The 20,161-nt window shown below is 37.3% G+C and overlaps 2 pseudogenes; both read left to right on the top strand.

Moving 5' to 3' along the window:
- The first annotated feature begins 18 nt into the window (after window positions 1-18).
- Window positions 19-5,523, top strand: LOC147911180 (olfactory receptor-like protein HbT3; annotated as a pseudogene).
- Window positions 5,524-15,073: 9,550 nt separating this feature from the next.
- LOC147911179 (olfactory receptor 5G25-like) lies at window positions 15,074-16,017 on the top strand (annotated as a pseudogene).
- The last annotated feature ends 4,144 nt before the right edge of the window (window positions 16,018-20,161 follow it).

Genomic DNA, 20,161 nt, shown 5'->3' with positions numbered 1-20,161 from the left:
AAGTTAACATGATATAAAATGATCTTTGATAAACAAAAGGCTAAGTTTGTTAGTTTAATTGAAATAAATGTTTTCAGAGTTATCAACATTGGCTATGTTGCAGACACGTTAACTCTGTTACAAAATTTGTCATCAAAAGTAAGTGACAGGACTGGCCCCGTGGCTTAGCGGTTAAGTGCGCGCACTCCGCTACTGGCGGCCCAGGTTCGGATCCGGGTGTGCACCAACACACCACTTGTCGGGCCATGCTGAGGTCACGTCCCACATACAGCAACTAGAAGGATGTGCAACTATGACATACAACTATCTACTGGGGCTTTGAGGGGGAGGAAATAAAGGAGGAGGATTGGCAATAGATGTTAGCTCAGAGCCGATCTTCTCAACAAAAAGAGGAGGATTAGCACGGATGTTAGCTCAGGGCTGATCTTCCTCAAAACCAAAACAAAACAAAACAAAACAAAAAAGTAAGTGACAGAAGGTTTGTAGAAGTAAAACCCTCAGGAATTTTGTGCAAGGTCAAGTTGGCTCTTTAATTGTCACCTTGTTTAAATGGACAGCTAAATGTTGCTTCATGAAACCTACGATATTATGTTGGTAAATATTATCAATATAGGTGATTTAAAATTGTATAACATTCCTAAAATTCTGATCAGTCCTGGTTATCAGTCATAATTATGGTTATCTTAAAGTCTCGCAGCTCACGGAAATAACCAAGTTTCTTTGTCAAATGTCATTTTTTTTAATCTTTTGTTGTTTACAGACAGTTATTGTTTTACTCTAGATGCTTTTGCAAAATATGTTTCATCTTCAGAAAAACTCATGGAAAAGACTGACACTCTGAAGTACAGTTTTCTGATAAACTTACAGATCATAAAACTGAACTGGGCAAGAAATTACAGAATTCTGACTGAGAAACTGATGACTTCATGAAACTGCTAACAGAGGATTAAAATCAAGAATCAGTTGCATGGGACTGAACAAACTGATAAGGATAATTATAATTTATATAAATTTTTGTTTAAAATATTTCTGATTTTTTTTAATGTTCTTTTTTTCCAGGTTTAAGAAAAGCTTTTTCTCTTTTCTCTTAAGGAACCATGACTTATAGCAATTAGCAGTAAGCAGAACTTATAACAGTAAGCAGAATTCAGGCATTTATTTTTTCTCCCTACATGATCCCTCCAGAATTTGGAAACTCTCAGTAAGTGAATGTTCTTATTTCATGGCAATATAGTTATTTACATAAGTTCAATAAAAATCTGTTCTCCTTATAGCAGGACACAATTAGAAACATTGGTTATATTACCAAAGCTTTGACTGAAACAGCATATTTGAGAAAAAACATATACAGGTTCAGATATGACCAGATAGCTTTTGAGGAATAAAGATTGGAGTTTATGGAATAAAGCCACCTGGAAATATTGGCCTGGTACCTTGTTTACAGCATTCCCAAACAGCAACCTTACAGATAAGTAAGGAAGATCACTTATCTGGCAGGTGCCTGGAACCTCAATACTTTGGGGAACCTCAAAAGAAGCGAAGAATTCACCCAAATCTGTAGGTATTACAGGCAAGTCTGATGACAAGTCCTTGGCTTGGCTTTTCTGGCCTTGACAGGCCTTAGAAGTTCAGAGATTCCTTATAAAAAGTTCTAGCAAAGCAGATTTAAAAGAGCCTGTATGATTAGTTGCTATTCTTGCTGTACTTATGTAAATAATTGGGCCAAGTTTATTAAAACTAGACTTATTTTACAAAGCAATGAGTCTTAATTTGGCTATCTTTGGTAAAAATGAGGTGATTTTAGAGAGAAAAATTATGTTTCAACAGAAACTGTAGTATACATTTGTGGATATTAGATCCTAGTTCTGTTAATTGTCAGAGGTCTTGTTTTCTTAGAACCTAAATTCTTCTCATTCCCAGAGGTAGCAATCCAGACTGGTTTTCAGGACTGTTTTCTTAGATTCCCCAAGGGATTAAGTCTATTTATCAGGGACTGTTAAAATTTTGGTTGTCTATCCTTCTTATCCTTGTGGTCAGATACTTAATGTGCCTTTACATGTTGTTCCAAACTTTTAAACACTGTACAAAAGTTCTGATAATACAAAATGTCAACCTAAAACTGGGAACAAAAAATATTTCCAAATAAGTGCTAAACAGTCTCACTCCTCTAACCTGGACCTACACCCCATTTCAGCAGGAAGTAGCATAGCCCCAAATCCCTCAAGATTGAGGAATGAACATAAAATGGGTGGGAAATTGATACTGGCCCTGATGTCAGTTCCTCTACATTAAACCCAGAATATATGGGGTTAAAACCAAAAACACTCATCCTCTTCTCTAAGTTACATTCATATGTTAATATTGGTTTTTTAAACCTATGTGTCCCTGAACTTCACAAGGCAGATAGGAGTTACAAATTGTTAAAAGCCCAGATGGCCTCAAGCTGGGATCACACTGAAGCTTTGGCTAATTTCCAGTTCTTGAGGTTTGTTATAGCGAAACTGATATCAAGAAGCTAAAGCTTCTCAGACCTCAGCTCCTTGGCTTCCTGGCGCCAGAGTCCACCACCCACCATGGAGTCAGAGACTGTTGAAGGACACCCACCCTTATCTTGCCATCCTCCTCCCTGCTAGCAGCCTCACAAGGCCAAACACAGGCTGATGGGAAAGCGCTGACCAGCAAAGCCACAGGCTCCCCCTCCCTACAAGCAGCTACATTCCTCACAATCTTTAAAACCCTTTGTCTCCCAACTTTCGGGGATACTGGACAAATGTGAAAACTCTCGTCTCCCGGCTGGCACCACCTGAAATAAAAACTCCTTCCTTGCCATAAACTTGGCATTCAGTTTTATATGGCTCCTCTTGTGTGACAGGTAAAGAAGCTGAGTAGGTGTCCAGTATCAATTCTTCTAGTCATCAAAAATTTAATGCTGCTAAGACAGGGTCATTTGGAGATTAAAAAGTCAGCATCAACCTATTTGACAATAGGTAACCTTGATAGGTAAGCCAAATGAGAGACTATTGGTAATTTTCAACTAAATGCCACCTCAATAGGCATGGTGATTGCAAAATTACCAGGAACAAGTTTTTCTTGCTCAATATTTTCCCAACATTGAAACCATTTTGTTTACATTTAATGTTGTTTATGATTTCAGGGCTATTCTTGTACCATTTATTGTGATGTCAGAAACCAAAGTCTGATCAGGAATTTTAAATCTCTTTTGAGTTAATGATGATATAGTTTCATTCCTTAGCTCATTAGAGTTTAAACTGTGCTTCGTATATATTTTTTCTCTTTCTCTCGGACTATTCTAGTGTCGATGCAAAATAACCAATAACCATTCTATAGATAAGAGAAATAAGGTGAGTTTACTTGAGCCAGAGTGAGGATTATAACCTGGAAAGGCTTTAGAAAGTGTTCTGGAGAAGCATGGTTTTCAGTACAGTCTTATATCTTTTTAGAACAAAGAACCTACATTAAACACACCCAGGATACGTTTTCATCAATATTTCAAAGAGGTATCCAGTTGCAAATTAGCAGGTCAAAGTGACTCTGATGTCAGGAAAGGGACTAATCTGGGCGTTACCAATAGGGCGTAGAAGGGGAAGTATGCATTCTTACTTTAAGAGAGTGTGTTCTTTGCTTTAATGGTTAAGCAGATGTACGATGTATGTTTCATAAGCCATAAGTCAGGCTTTTAGTTCAAGCCGAATCAGTTTTGAGCCCAAATAGTTACCCCATATACTTCAATATGTGAGAATCTCTTGTCACTAGATTTCTTTTTCTTTCTTTCTTCTTTGACTCATGAAATGTTGGCTCTTTTCTCTTTTTGGAATAAATGTTGGTCAATATTTTTTTGCTTTCTAATTTATTAATTGTTATCTAAGTTTTATCATTCTATTTCCCCTACCTTATTAGGTTTGTGGGGGAGGAAAAATAATTTTTCCTCTATCCTCTTAAATTCTTGACTGAGATCTCCCTATGATAAAAAACAGATAAATGGGAAAAAAACAAAAAGAAGTTTAATAACATTTATACCTCCTATATACATGGGAGATAGCCAGGAAAACTGAGTAACTCCCCAAAATGACCCAAGCCACTACCTTAAATATCATCACCAACTAAAGACAAAAGAAGATATTGGGGGCCAGTGATGAGAGATTACCAGGAAAAGCACAGTAAACAGGGGCATGGTCTTATGCAGATTTAAGTCCATGCCTTCTCCATTGATAAGAGTTTCTAGAGATTTAGTCATCCTCCTCTTCCAGTACTGAGAGGGGGACACCCTTACAAATGGAGATTTACCTTACAAATGTCTCCTGCAATAGGGTAACTTCTACTAGGTTTTCAGAGCTTCTCCTGTGTCTACTATTTCTTAAAATAAACAAGCTCAAGATAATCCTTATGCCAAAGAGGCATATTTTGGAGTGGCAAATTCAGCTTCCCTACAGGCTGAAGTCACTGTTTTTTCTCAAGTGCCTAGTAATAACTACTTGTTTTTTGGTACCTGTTTAATAATAATGGAATTTAATATTTGCGTTATTCATCTGAGTGTTGTTTTCCTTTTAATTTATATTTAGTGACGTTAATTATTCCTATTGTGGCACATTATATAGATAATCCAAAGTTAAATTTTTAATTTTCTATTTGAATACTAAAAATAATTTAAGGTTATTTTTAAATTTTATGTTTTTAATTTTAAAGCTAAAAATATATTTTTTACCTTTTAAATATTAATTTTAAACTGTATTGTATTGCAGTCAGAAAACGTGGCTCCTTTAAGTTAAATTTTGTAAATTGATTGAAAGTTATGGATTAATTATAACGAGCTAGTATAAACAACTTATAGGTGCTATGAAAGAAAGATTCAAATATTGATAAGCAAGTCGGCCTTATCAATGATAGGATCTATAGACTGTAAAATCTCTGCAGGGGAAGTGTGATGGGTACATAGCCATCTGCAACTCTTTGTTGTACACAATCCTCATGTCCCAGCGGGTCTGTGTGCAGCTGGTGGTGGAACCCTATGCCATGAGCATTCTATGTGCCATTACCCATGAGACCTTCACTTTTCACTTACCCTTCTGTGGTCCACATGTGGTCAATCACTTTTCTGTGACATCTCCCTCTTCTCTCCTTGGCATGTGCTGACACTCAGAACAATAAGTTCGTTCTTTTCATCATGGCTGGATTAATAGGAATACCCAGTGCCCTGATCATCCTGGTCTCCTATATTCATATCTTCAAAACCATATTGAATATTCAGTCTGCTGATGGAAGTGAAGACCTTTCTCTACCTGCTCTTCACAATTGTCTGCTGTGGCCATCTTGTATGGTACTCTTTTCTTTATTTACATACAGGCCAAGTCAAGCTCATCTCAGGACATTAATAAAGTAGTTTAAGCATTCTATACCACATTAATTCCCATGTTGAACCCTCTCATTTACAGCCTGAGGAACACAGACATAAAAGATGCATTTAGGAAGACATTTGTTAGGAACAATTTCCTGCTGAGTAGGTAATTCAGAGGACAGCTCCTGCCATTGTACAGGTGGAGCAGCTAAAGTGTGGATTAAGAAGAGAACTGACTGGACTTGGTCTAAAGAGATGTCAGTTTAAAGCTTGTCTCCTCCAATTATCAAGATGATTAAGAGCATATAAATCCTATACCATTTCTGGTTCTCAATGTCTTAATTAGTAAAATGAGTATAACGAACTCAATGCCATCTAAATTACTTTCTTCTCTCAAGTTCTATGATTTTACATAATGTGTCCAAACTCCTATAAATATTTCATATACTGGCCAAAAAAGAAACAAACAAAAAAGAGCACCCTAGCAATGATATCCCCAGTTTTCCAGTTTACCCTCCTAGGAAATTTCTCCCTTGAGTTCGATTACCTGGAAGGCTTTTCAACTCAGTACTTTATAATGATAACACAAGTTTTGACAAAAATGATTGAGCACAAAAGGTGGAATGATATTTTAACCCTTTATAAACAATAAATTAGAAGCCCTAGATGGAAAATTGCAAGGGAATGAGCATCATGTGTGTTTTGTACACAAATTAATACATAACACATTATAACAGTAGCTGACGCAAGGTAAGTTTTCAGGGAAAAAAATTAAATGAGTGAGTGAATAAAACAAATATAATACATATAATGGCCTTAAGTCATAAATACAATCTCTCCTAACAAACAGGAAAGAGATGTGCTATAGGGGTATATTTCTTTTCTAGTTTTCTCTGGATAAATTTCTTTCATTAGTCTTCTGCTCACTGATGATTTTTTAACCCATAGTGATTTAAGACCCACATCATTCCTCATGGAGATGATTGCTTCCTAGGGTTATCATTTCTCATTCTCTCTGTCTGTAATTGCTTCTAGTTTACAGTCTACATATGTTCTTGACAATTTTTATTTCTACTCCTCTAGCTATGGTTGGCACTAATTGGTTACGCTGTTACTACGTAGGATTTTGAAACTAAGGATATTTGCTCTTTCTTCTACTTTTCAAAATGCTGGCTATGGCCATCCCCTCCCCAAACTGTTTGTTCTTCTCTCCTTCCTTTTCATTAATTTTCCTCTTCCTCTTCTTACTTCTATTCCTTCCTGCTCCCTTCCCTTCTTGTTTTTTTATGAGATCAACATATGAGAGATTATGCAGATTGCCCTTGATTTTGGAGGGAATAGATCACATCTAAGTTGAGTCCTCCTCAAATAGCAGAAATAATTGGCCCCATTTTCCTTCTTCATGTTACAGCATCTAGCATCATTTTGTAAAAGAACTGTTTTTTTTTTCCCATTTCATGTCTACTTGCTAGGGCCCATGGTTTCTTACTAAATGATCCATTATTAAATGTCAACTCCTTCATTTTTATAATGGGTTCCTTCTTCATCAAAGCTGGCCTCCTCCTCAGGAAATTCACTTGCATCCTATGGCTGTTTGCTTTAGTGCATGTGGCTTTGTAGACTGGATATGTCTAGGAAGAACTGGTTAATACTTTTATTCAGCTTTTAAATGAGTTTTTTGCTTTCTTTTCTATCAGGGCCATACTTAAGTCTTTCTATTTTCTTTTTTGCTGTTGTTGTGAGGAAGATTAGCCCTGAGCTAACATCCGATGCCAATCTTCCCCTTTTTGATTAGGAGATTGGCCTTGGGCTAACATCCGTGCCTATCTTCCTCTACTTTATATGGGACTCTGCCTCAGCATGGCTTGACAAGCGGTCCGTCAGTGCACGCCCAGGATCCAAACCTACAAACCCCGGGCTGCCCAAGCGGAGCAGGCGCACTTAACCACTACGCCACTGGGCCGGCCAACTATTTTCTTAGAGTGCACAGAATGGTCATAAATGTAGAATATTAGACTTAGTTATAGACTCTTTACTTTATTGAGACAGATAATAATTTTTCAAGAAAGAGGAGTGGGGCCTATTCTAAGTGCCAATACAGGAGGACCCAGGCTACAACATTTGTCTAATCTAGCCCTTTGACCAGGACCCAAACAAGCTCATGTGATTGTTGATGAATAGTTTAGCTGTCCTGTTTCCTAGGAGGCTGATAGTGTGACTTGAAGAGGCTTTTCTCAATTATGATACACAGGATGACACATCGGTCACACATGGAGGCTAAAATATTGCCATGGCAGTGATGCTGAGATTTTAGTCATGTCAAAGGTTTTTTTTTTTCTTTAACTGTTTTGTTCACTAATGTATCCCAAGCACCTAGAACACTACCTGATCTGTCATGGGTAATCAGTAAGTATTTATGCATTGAATGAATGAATACAAATGTGACATATAGAGTCAAGTATAACTTACCATTTCCTCTTAAGCATTTATGCATTCTCCTTCCACTTCTGTCACCTTCATTGCTGTGACAACAAGGCAGGCAAAAGGAAAGGTTTTCTGGATCAACCTTCCAAGACTACCTGGCTTTTCATCAATAAGTTATTATGTCCAGCATTTGAATGGTCATTTAGACCAAGAAATCTCTGGTATTTCCAGACTTCACAGCCCTGACATTGTGCTACTTGAATTCTTTGACTTCTTGAATTCTAGGCCTCATACTTCATACCTGTTAAGTTCCAGTGATCACAAATTTCAGAAACAAGAATTGTAAAAGTGTGGTGAGTGAGAGAATATATTCTCTACTATAAAACTAAATTTCTTATCATGACACTAGTTGCCATGCTAGTAGGATAGACAAAAAAATCAATGTAATAGAAAGGACTATCTAGAAACAGATAGATGCATATTTTGGGAATTTATGGTAAATTGGCATTTCAAGTGTTTTCAGTCTTCTTGTATAGGAAATTCACACCAGCCAAGAACAATTGGAATGATGACTATGAAGGGAGAATTACCCTATCAGATATCAAACATAATGGAACATTTTATTAATTAGAAATGTGACTGCGAATTCCTTATTATAGCTGTGGTGGCAGAAAAATAGTGAAGGATATTGTCACATTTCAAGTAAATACTAGGAGAAAATGGAATAATACAAGATTTATATTCTTTCGGTTCAATCATCCATTCCCTTCTTCTGGTGGTTCAGCAACACCCACTGGCATCTTTCGTCTGGGGTCCTATTATCCCCATGGTTCTCACCTAGCTTTGTAGTTCTGTAACACTGTCTCCTACAGCCAGGCCTAGTCTGGAGAGGAGAGCTACCACTAATCATTGTTAGTGCTAGCAGTGCCCTTCTGACCAGTATATTTCTATGATCTTTATAAATCATGTACCCTCTGGGCCATCCTTTGGAAAATAGTCATCTTAAAGGTCTTCCAGTTGTAAATTCTAGATTTCCCATGTCCCTGAATCTCTTAATCCATTTCTACACTGTCTACTGTAGTGATTTGGTCAACATAAGTCATCATTCTTTCCACACATCCATTCAAATAGAGAATTAAATCATCTCCTAGGGTCCTTGTCTGGATGTTAATGCCTCTATCTTGAGATAACCTTCACAAGTAAAAGTCTTTCCTCTTTCAATTTTATGTTGTGATCCACTTGACCAAGCACTCTCAGAAACCAGGGCTACACAAACACCCTTGTCCCCTAATACAACTAGCTAGTACTTGCAGATTCTTTGGGGGGATACGGTTTTCACAGCCTTGTCAAATCCAGGACCTCCTATTTGGGTTTACTATAACTTAACCTCAATTATAAGTGCAGTGGCCTGAGAAGGTGAGAGAGTTCTCTGAAGAGAAGGTATATTGTCCTAAAGAGAGAGACTTCTACATTTTCTTATAGCTTGGAGGAATACTACTTCTTAGTGACGAGAGGCAGGCCATGTCTGCAGGCTTAGATGGTCCTGAGGAATCAATATTTTCAGTGCCGCCCACTCAGATATCTCTATCTCAAGTGTTAGGGTCCCAGGACCATCCCTTGGCATAATAGACTTGGCTTGTTTGGCCACTTAACTATCTTTGAAGTTCAGACACTATTAATATTACATCTTGAGTTTGTTCCTTGGTCTTTACCCACCTCACATACAATGAAGATGAGAATTTCATCTTATGTAACCAAAGAGGCCCCTTGGCTTTCACACTTGTCTTGAATTGCTAGTTATTCTCCCTCTATTGTAGATCATCAATGGCTTATCAGTAGCCATCCAACTCCATTTTCCTGATAGCTACTATTACATTCATATGTCTCAACTACCTGATACATTTTACTTTCACTATTAGTGCAACCCCTCCACTAGTATATCCTCCCAATTCAGCCTATTGAAAATTATAACAATTGGACTACTATCTTCCATTGAGAGATGTCTGAACTCTACCCATAACTAGTTATGTTGTTCTCATTGTCACTTTGATGGTGGCTGATTCAGCTCCAATCCTACCTTTTCACCTGCTCTCTCAGACTACTGATGGTACCAGCTATTGAAGGCTGGCTTCTCCAGAAGCAGACAAGGAGACAGAGTTTGAATTGTAAGATGTTTATCAGGGATCAACACCTGTGAACAAAGTGGAAATAAGTTAGACTGGGGAGAAAAAGAAGTAAAACTGTGAAGCCAACTTAACAGAACCTATGCCAATGTGGTGAAATTGTAGAGCAACTAGTGTCAGAGTGTTCATAGGTTAAGGCAAATTGCCAAGCATTATATTCCTGCCTACTCAGTCACCTGATGGGGTCTGTTCCTGGAATGGCATGACCTTGGGGAAGGTGGCTTTTTGCAGCTGAGGCTGACCCTGAAATAGCTGACAGTTGAAGGCTGTCTGATGACTTCACTCCTTGTTTTTAGACTGAACGTTCTTCCTTGATGAGATCTGAGTGGCCCATCTCTGTGTCAACCTTCCTGGAACAACCATATGACCTAGGGCCAGGGAAGGAATGAAGAATTGGAGCCAAACACAAACAGAGCCAAAATAAAATACACATATTCTCTAAAGATACAGTAGAAACGGTAGTAGAAATGCACTTGGATCTCTAAAGCCCAATGATCTGTGTGGTGAGATCAAGTTGCGGTCTCTTGGGTCACTTATGATCTTGGTGGAAATGAATTATAGAAGCCATAAAAGGGCAGATGTCTCAGGCCAGCCAACCAGCTGAGGTCTAGGAAGATATATGAATGTTTTCTCAGACACTGATGTCTGACACTTAGAATTCAGCCTTGGCTCAATTCTTCTCTCTCCCATTCCAGGAAAAAATCCTGTCTGCTCAAGTTTGGTATTCCTTGGGTTATCTCTCAGAGAAATAACCTTAATTCCTTGCCATTCCCACAGAAAGTTCTCATTACCCAACACCTAAAAGAAATTAGATTAATTTCCTAACTTTTCTACCTGCAGCCACACTCTTAGAATTACTTGTCCATTTCTTCATTTGTTTAAAAATATTCATTGAACATTTACTCTTTAAGGCACTATAATGGAAGTTGGGGATATAATGCAGAAAAACTAAAAAAATCCATGCCCATTTTTATAGAGTGGTAGGATGCGATAAAAATTCAATGTTACGTAATGGTAACAGTTTTGAAGAAAAATAAAACTGGCTAAAGAGAAAAAGAGAATGAGTGTTGGGGTGGGGTTAGCTATAATCTTTTACAAAGGATAATTAGAGATGGCCTCTACGATCAGAGGATATGTTAGCAGAAATCCGAATGAAGTGAAGAAGAAAATTTTGCAGATATCTGGGGAGAAATACACCATAAGCAGAAGGAAAAGAGAGGAAACTTCTGAGGTAGAATCTTGATTTGCTTTTTCTAAGAATAGAACACAGACTGAGTGACTTGACAAGAGGTAGAACAATCTAGGGATTTCTGCTAACCCCCTTCATTGGGCTCTTATGAAGCTTAAATGAGTTAATACTCTCAAAGCACTTGGAAGAATGCCTGGCATGTAGTGAACATCTCCTGTGAGTAGATTAATGTTCTGTGGAAACTTTTATGTGAATAGACATCATCACTTTTTTAAAATATCTTGAAAGACTCCTCATTGTTTATAGAAAGAAGTTCAGGGGGCTGGCCTGGTGGCGCAAGCCGTTTAGTCTTGGCGTGCTCGGTCGCGGCCCAGAGTTCGCCAGTTTGGATCCCGGGCGGGCACCGATGCACCTCTTGTTAAGCCATGCTGCGGCGGCATTTCATACAAACTAGAGGAAGGTCGGCATCGATGTTAGCCCAGGGCCAGTCTTCCTCAGCAAAAAAGAGGAGGATTGGCATTGGATGTTAGCTCAGGGCTGGTCTTCCTCACAAAAAATAAATAAATAAATAAATAAATAAAGAACTCCAAACTCCTTTGGCTAATGGTAAAATATTTATGAATTTGGGCCCAAATATATTTTTCCAACTTTTTAATTTGAAATTTTCAACAGCCAACATGGATCACCTTTGTCTCTCAAAGATGCTGTCCAAATTCGTGGCTTTTTATTGCAGCATAGACACATCCAGTCCACTTTGTATTTATTTACTTATATCTTAGCCTCCCTTTGAGATTCATCATGTCCAAGAGACTATTTCCAAACTCTCTGTTTACAATGATTCCACCCTCCTGGTAGTTCCTGGGCCAGTCATGGAGTCCCAGTGCTTCTGTGTACCCAGGCCCCCTGTCTGATTGTAATTCTCTGAAGCAGGAATCTGTTTTAGAATCTCAACTATGCACAGTGTGAAGAGCTGGAGCTCATCATGCAGAAGTTGAGGACTCAAAACTGGAATTTCAAAGTGTGCGTGGGTGGTCCCAAAGTGAGGGAGGTATTAGTTTGTGCAATCACACTTGACTCAAAGTCCCCAAATTATTTTCTCATGACATGACTATTATACCTTCTCTCCAGGCCTGATCTCCTGAGCTTCTGCTTCCTCGAGGGAGTTGGCTCCAATTTACACAACAGCCCTTTAGGAAAACCCTGCTGTGTGTTGTGCAGAATTGAGTCAATGAACTCCTTTTGAAAGTGTTATTGGAAGGCTCAGCTTTCAAGATGATATAATTATATTGTTTATCTTCCTAGACACCTGAAGAAGCTGAGAAGAATAACAAGTCTACACGTGTAGAGTAATTCATTTTCATATCAGGCCATGTTAACTTTGGAATTCGCTTTGACATAAGCAGGCAGAGTCAGGGCATGTTTCTTCAGAAAGGTGAGTTAAGTGGCTACCTCAATTGCCTTCAGCAGGCCAGATATGGAAAATAAGTTAGGAGCCTAGGAGAACATCATCTCTAAGCTTATCATGAAGAATAATTTGGTACAAATAGTATTTTTAGTCTGTGTCTTTTGCTATAAATGACCTAACTTGAATGTACATTTTGGTTGAATTTTGTGTTTAGCATAGAGATATTTAAATGTACTGGGAGTTTTATGGGCTCAGAAAACGTTCCAGTTAACAACCTTCAATTGGCTTCTCTGGATCTTAATTCCTTCACTTTATGTAAATTGGGTGTTATAAGTGGATAACAATCCTCTGAATCAGCTGACTGGAATTCTCATGCTTCTCATGCCCATAGTCACACGTATACATGGGATCATGAGTTTTCTGTATTTGAATCTTTGGATTCTAATACAGGGGACAATAATGTACTAGGCATTTTCACAGTCAGAACATGTTGTTTTCACACAAGATTTAAAGTTGAATACAATATTTGGAAAACATAATAATTATCACTGGTGGATGTACTTCATCATCTTTGTTCACAGAGGCAATTAGTGTTGAGATGATAGATGTGTATATTTTATTTTAATCCTTATAAAATTTTTTTCATAACATAATTTTGTGACACTTAAAATACTTTGTGTCCATCTTCCTTGAGTAATAGCTAATACAAATGTAAATGACCTGTAACGCATTTTATGTTTAGAAAATATTAAATTATTGGAACATTTACCTACTAAGGTATAGTTTTTTGACTCATCTTAAATTCCACCCCTCTAGGGCTTTTCTTTCAAGTTCCATTGCCTTTGAGACCACAGTAGGGCAGGGGCTTTTAATTTCATTAATTTCCTGTTATGCAAATCCTTTTCAAGCTTTTTTTTCGGGAAATAATATTGTTAGATTTCTGTTGATACTTTTCCTGCTGCACAGTGCATTGATACTTTTGTGTGATTGTGCTGTTGGAATCACTATGATTATTTCAAGGTCCAAAATGTATCCCTCCTTGTTTTTGTTTTTATTTTTTTTTTGGCTATGTCCTCACTATCCCCTCCTCTCTCTTCTTATTAATTTCCTTCTAAAAGTACTTCTTATTTTGAAATAAATGAAGAGGTTAACAGGAAGCTTCAAAGATAGTACACAGAAGTCCCACATACCTCACGCCACGTTCCTCAACATTTATTACCTCTTACGTAACTACGGTACAACAACAAATCCAAATTGACATTGGTATGATGTGTATATCTTTCTATATAATTTTATCACAAGTTTAGATTTGATTAACCAACACTGCTATTCCATCTCTACAGATCTCCATTGTGCTACCCCTTTACAGACTCACCATCACCTTCCTTCCCACCGTTCCTAATCCCTGGCAACCATTCACCTGTTCTCCATGTCTATAATTTTGCCATTTTAGAATGTTTTATAAATGGAATCATAGAGCTGTGTGTTTTTGAGATTAACTTTTTTCAACTCAGTCTAATACCCTTGGATGCAGCCAAGTTGTTGCATGTATCATATTTTGCTCCTTTCTATTACTGAATAGGATTTCATGGTGTGGATACACCACAGTTTCTTTAACCATTAACCTATGGTAAGACATTTGGTTATTTCGAATGTATTTGGAATTATAAAAAACTTCTATGAACAAAATTATATAGGATTTTTGTGTGGACATAACTATTCATTTTTCTTGGATAATTGCCCAGGAGTACCCCTGTCATCCTTAAAATATTTCTATTTCTCTCTCAAGCACCTAATAACACTAACTGAATCACGATACTACTCAATATTTAAGAATTGGTCTCTTCAGTGGACTTAAACTTTGATGGAGGTAGACTAAATACACCACTGATGAGAGGAAGGATAGGCATTTCGCAGAGGACATGCTGTTGAGGGTTTTGCTAACTTCTGGCTTCTCTTGTCTCAGCTTGCCCTCCTTCTTCAGACATCAGAGCCTACACTTTAGACGACTCCATTAACCATTGCTGTAGAATCTAAGGGAACTGGGGAGGACATCACATGACTAACACCTGTTTACCCTTAATCTGCAGTCAGAATAGGTAGCAGTCTGAATTCACTGAATTCTCATAGTGCCTTTTTCAATGAAGTCCTTCTTAGAATATCCTTGGTTCAGAGTAAATATTTTTAGAAATATAACCTGGTGTAGTTAGAGGACTTGCCTTAGATAATCTCCAATGTTCACCTCTAGGTTAAAATTCTGTGATTCTATTCAAAAATCCTGTTTCCAAGGAAAAAACAGAAGAGCCCTGTGAGTTATAGTGACTTACTCAGTATCACACAAATAGTTTGCAGATAGATAGCATGACTGCCAGGAGTAGAACTCAGGAGAGTTAGGAGTCAGGCTATCATTTTTAATATAAAAAAATAGAAATTAAATGCAAATTTAAAATTAAGAAGTCTTTAATTATGAATTGATTGCAAAGAAACATTTTTCTCTTAGGACAGATTAAATCAGAGAAATGGATTATGGAAATCAAACTTTGGTGACTGAGTTTTTTTTCATGGGCTTAACACATCACTTCCATCACCAGGTTGTCCTCTTTGTGATATTTCTCTTGGTTTATCTCCTCAGTCTTCTGGGAAACTTGGGGATGATCACCCTCATTTGCATGGACTCCCAACTCCACACCCCCATGTACTTTTTTCTCAGTCACTTGTCCTTTGTGGATGTCTGCTCCTCTTCTGTCATTGGTCCCAAGATGTTGACTGACATCTTTGTGGAGAAAAAAGTCATCTCTTTCTTTGGTTATGCTGCCCAGTTATGTTTTTTCTTCAGTTTGAGGTGGCTGAGTGTTTCCTCCTGGCTTCCATGGCATATGATGGGTATATGGCCATCTGTAAGCCGTTGTTGTATACGCTCACTATGTCCCAGCAGGTCTGTGTGCAGCTGGTGGTAGGGTCTTATACCACGGGTCTTTTAATTGCCATGACCCATACAACTTTTGCCTTTCGCCTGCCTTACGGTGGCCCCAATATCATCAATCACTTCTTCTGTGACCTTCTTCCTGTTCTGTCCCTGGCATGTGCAGATACTCAGGTCAATCAATTTGTACTTTTCACCTTCGCTGGAGCTCTAGGAGTACTCAGTGGTGTGATCATCTTGGTCTCCTATATTTACATTGTCTTCTCTATTCTGAGGATTTACTCTGCTGATGGGAAGCACAAGGCCTTCTCCACCTGCTCTTCACACCTGACAGTTGTCTCCATCCTTTATGGGACACTCTTCTTTATCTATGTCCATCCAAATTCTAGTTTCTCCCTGGACATTGATAAAGTGGTTTCTGTGTTCTACACAGCAGTGGTTCCCATGTTGAACCCCGTCATCTACAGCCTGAGAAACAAAGAGGTCAAAGATTCATTCAGAAGGGCGTTTCAAAGGAAGAAGTTTCTCATGTGTAGGTAAACTCTAATACAGTTGGTACTACAGATTGAGAGCTAATACATATGCAAGATGCGAGAACATGTGCTGGGTGTTGGGAATCCAATGTTTATGTTGAGATTCACTCTTTATTACTCTGTTGATTGGAAAGTCACTCAATATCTTTGAGTCACAATTTTCTCATTTTGATTTGCTTATTTCTCATTCAGTAGGAATGAGTTTTAGAACTTTAATCTGAGATGAGTAGATTATCATACCCAAAACTTAAAACAGTATTCTCAAGACTTGTGACTAGGATGTTAAAGGTTCTTTTTTAAACCCTAAATAAATGTTATAACCAGTGACTTAGTACTTCTGTCTGCTTACAGAGTGTTGAGATCCCTCAATGTCTGTGAATTTGGCCTTCACTCTTTAAACATAAACTGATAAAAAGTTTATTATAATCCAAAGGTACAAACTTCCAGTTATAAATAAATAAGTTCTGGAGATGTAGTGAACAGCATGGTGACTATAGTTAACAATACTCTATTGTATATTTGTAATTTGCTAAAAGAGCAGATCTTCAATGTTCCTTTCACAAGAAAAGAAAATTATAGCTTTGTAAAGTGTTTGATGTTAACTAAACTTGTTGTTGTAATCATTTTGCAATATATACATATATCAAATCATTATGTTGTACACCTTGGAATAATAAAATGTGATATGTCTATTATATCATTTTAATAAAACTGAAAAAAAGTGAAACTATTTTATTATTGAGGTAGCAACGGTTTATAATATAATGTATTTCAAGTGTACATCATCATATTTTGACTTCTGTAAATCTACATCGTGTTCCACATCATGGTCATCCATCACCATTCAAATATCCCCCTTTACCCCTTGCACCCTACCCCCCCCACCCCTCTCCCCCCTAGTAACCACCAGGCTGTTCTCTGTATGTGTTTCTTGTTGTTGCTGTTTTTCTATCTTACACATATTAGTGAAATCATATGGTATTTGTCTTTCTCCATCTGACTTTTTTTGCACAGCATAATACCCTCCAGGTCCATCATGTTGTTGCAAATGGCAATATTTCACCTTTTTTTACGGCCGAATGGTATTCCATTGTATATATATAAATACCACATCTCTTTATCCATTCATCCTGTGATGGGCACTTAGGTTGTTTCCATGTCTTGGCTATTGTGAATAATGCTGCAATATAAGGGTGCCTATATCTTTTTGAATTAGTGTATGTGTATTCTTTGGATAAATACCAAGAAGTGGAATAGCTGCATCATATGGTATTTCTATTCTTAATTTTTTGAGGAATCTCCATACTGTTTTTCTTAGTGGCTGCACCAATTTACATTCCTACCAGCACATATACTGGTTCCCTTCTCTCTACATGCTCTCCCAAACTGGTAACTTCTTTTCTTTTTAATAACAGCCATTCCGATGGGCATGAGGCGATATCTCATTGTGGTTTTGATTTGTATTTCTCTAATAATTAGTGATGTTGAACATCTTTTCGTGTGCCTGTTAAAAAAGTGAATTATTCTGGAAGTATGCATCCATAGCACTCTCGAATACTACCTCTGTGTTTGGACAAGACATTTTACAAAGCCTTTTATATCCCCTCTACTCTCTGCTTAGAGTGATGATTTGCTTGGATTTTGACACTGCAATTACACAATTTGTGCATGTGAAGCGCAGAATGCATTCAATTCTTTAATAAAGTGCTAGTTATCACTATTGTTATTTATTGATTTTTGTGACAGGGTCAGGACATTAATTCTATTTTCCAGATAATGAGCCTGACAGCCATGAAGAATCAATGGATTGCCCATGACCTCACAATTTGGTCTCACACTTTTATTTTCTTCAGGTACAATATTCTTTCAACCTTTCAATTGAAAGGTACAATTTCTTTCAATTTCAACACTATTCTTTCATACATTTGTGTTTCATTTTCTGGAACATAGCAACAATCCAAGAAATAAGGGGATAAACCATATTTTTGTACAATTGTTAAGATGCATGAAATCCCCATTCTATTTTGTAGGCCTTCTTTAAAAGGCATTTAATTTTAGTCCACTTACTTTGAAGGTTGTAAATAGTCTCTAATTCCCTAGAAAGATTTTGTTTCTTTTCCTCTTTTTCCACCATTATTTCTATCAGTTTTGGTGTCCGTGTTGAGTAATGACTTGGGTCTAGATGCTTTCAAGGAAGAGGAAATGGGAGTCAGACAATGTTATAATCAACAACTAATTTAACAAAGCTTTACATGTGCCTCTTATGTACATGACACTTTATTGTGTGTTATTCATATTGAGAAAAAAAGTCCTCATGAAAGTTACAGGCTAGTGTGGGAGAAAGACAAACAAACAAAATGATTAAAAATGAATACATATCTATGGTGATTTCTGTAACAAAAATAATCAAAGAACTAAGACAGAGTGTAAAGGAGTATATTTTAGCCAGGGAAGTAAAAAAGCCTCTTTAAAGAAGGTAGGGATTGGGAAAGATGAAGAAATTCTTTTCATGGTATGGATTTCAGTGGACTCTGAATGCCACTATTTGGGTCATTAAAGGAGAAAGTGTCCTGCAGAATAGTCACAGGCACTTCTGGATATTCTAGAAGAGAGGACAACATTTCCAAGCTAATTTTTCTGATCCTCAGGATAATTTTATTCATTCCTTTACATGATGTAGGTGTTTTGGAAATGCAGAAGGTTGAAAGTAGGAAGATACTGTGTAATGCTTTGTTGGGAGAAGAGATTTACTATGAACTCTATGAGTGCTAATAAAAATAATCTCTTTTAAGAATAGATTAAAATACTTATAACTTTTCCACCAGATGACTCTTTGCTGCATAAATTAATATATTCCTAGACATATTATGCTGGATTAATTGTGGTCTATTTTCCAGTCAGTCCAAGCCCCCATGCACCATGGAAACAAAACAAAACAAAAAACTGGGGCAGATTATCGTGGTAGCCTTAAACAGTGCAATCTGAATCCTTGTTTGTTTGTTTTTAATCACTGATTAGAGTGCACTTCCCTTCAACGGTGTGCACACCATCCAGAGATTCTTTTGTGGGATTCCTTCAGTCACACTTGGGGTCTTATCTGACTTTTACATTTTCTGTTTCCTCATCCTGGACCACTGTTGTAGTTCACTCCTTACCTCATCTATGTGTCTGCTCAAATGTGATATCATCAAAGAGACCATCTAGACCTCTTTACCTAAAATAATTCTCTCTCAGCTATTTCTTTTTTTTATTTTTAAGTACTTAAATATACCCAAATATTATTTATTTACTTGTTTGCTTATTATGTGTCTCTCCTCATAGAAGATAAGATTCATGTGAGAAGGATGTTTTATGTTTGTTACTTTTGTGCTTGACTCCATAGTCTGGCATGTAATCTGTGCTCAATGTACATTTGTTGATTGAACAATTAATAAATAGTCAACACTATACTCTTTATTTCATGTACATTATAGTTTGACAGTCGTAGGTGTGATGATCAACTCTGGCTATGTTTTCTTGGAAGAAAGGTTTATCTACAAAATGGAAAAATGCCTCACAATTAAATAAATATACATAGATACATAAATACGTGTATGATTTTATGTGGAATTTGGCATGCAATATATAATTAAAAGATGGTAACTTTTTAAGAGTGAATTGTTTTTCCTTCATAATTTTATTCCATTTATTACTATCTGGCAGTTCTAGTGATATGATTTCAGTATGATTTTTTTGCTAAGGCATCATATTTTGCATTTTTTCCCTGTGATTTGTAGTTGATTCTTTTTACAAACGTAATTTACTCTACTTATGTATACAATAGTACCCTGATTTCCTTTAGAGATTTATCTCTCACTCACAGATTTCAGTCTCTGATGGGTGTGACTGAGGTCCCCGCCTCCCACAGCAAGGTGGAGGCACATGACCTGAGCTTGTAGTATTTCTCCCTGTATTTGAGTTGTAAGGAGAATGACACAATGGACAGAAAAATGATTAGATCTCATTCATTTCAGCCAAGGTCCCCTTAGTAGACGGACAGTCTCTGCCACCAGGACTCCCAGAACTATCCTGGTTCTTGTCCAGTTTAGTGTTATCTCCCCCCTTCCCATTGGTGCTGTGAGCTACCTAATATACTGCCTAGGAATCTCCCA

Source organism: Ceratotherium simum, unplaced genomic scaffold (genome assembly GCF_057802395.1).
Source record: "Ceratotherium simum simum isolate JZ-2026a unplaced genomic scaffold, ASM5780239v1 HiC_scaffold_48, whole genome shotgun sequence".
Lineage (NCBI taxonomy): Eukaryota > Metazoa > Chordata > Mammalia > Perissodactyla > Rhinocerotidae > Ceratotherium > Ceratotherium simum.
This window is presented reverse-complemented; position numbering and strand designations above follow the sequence as displayed.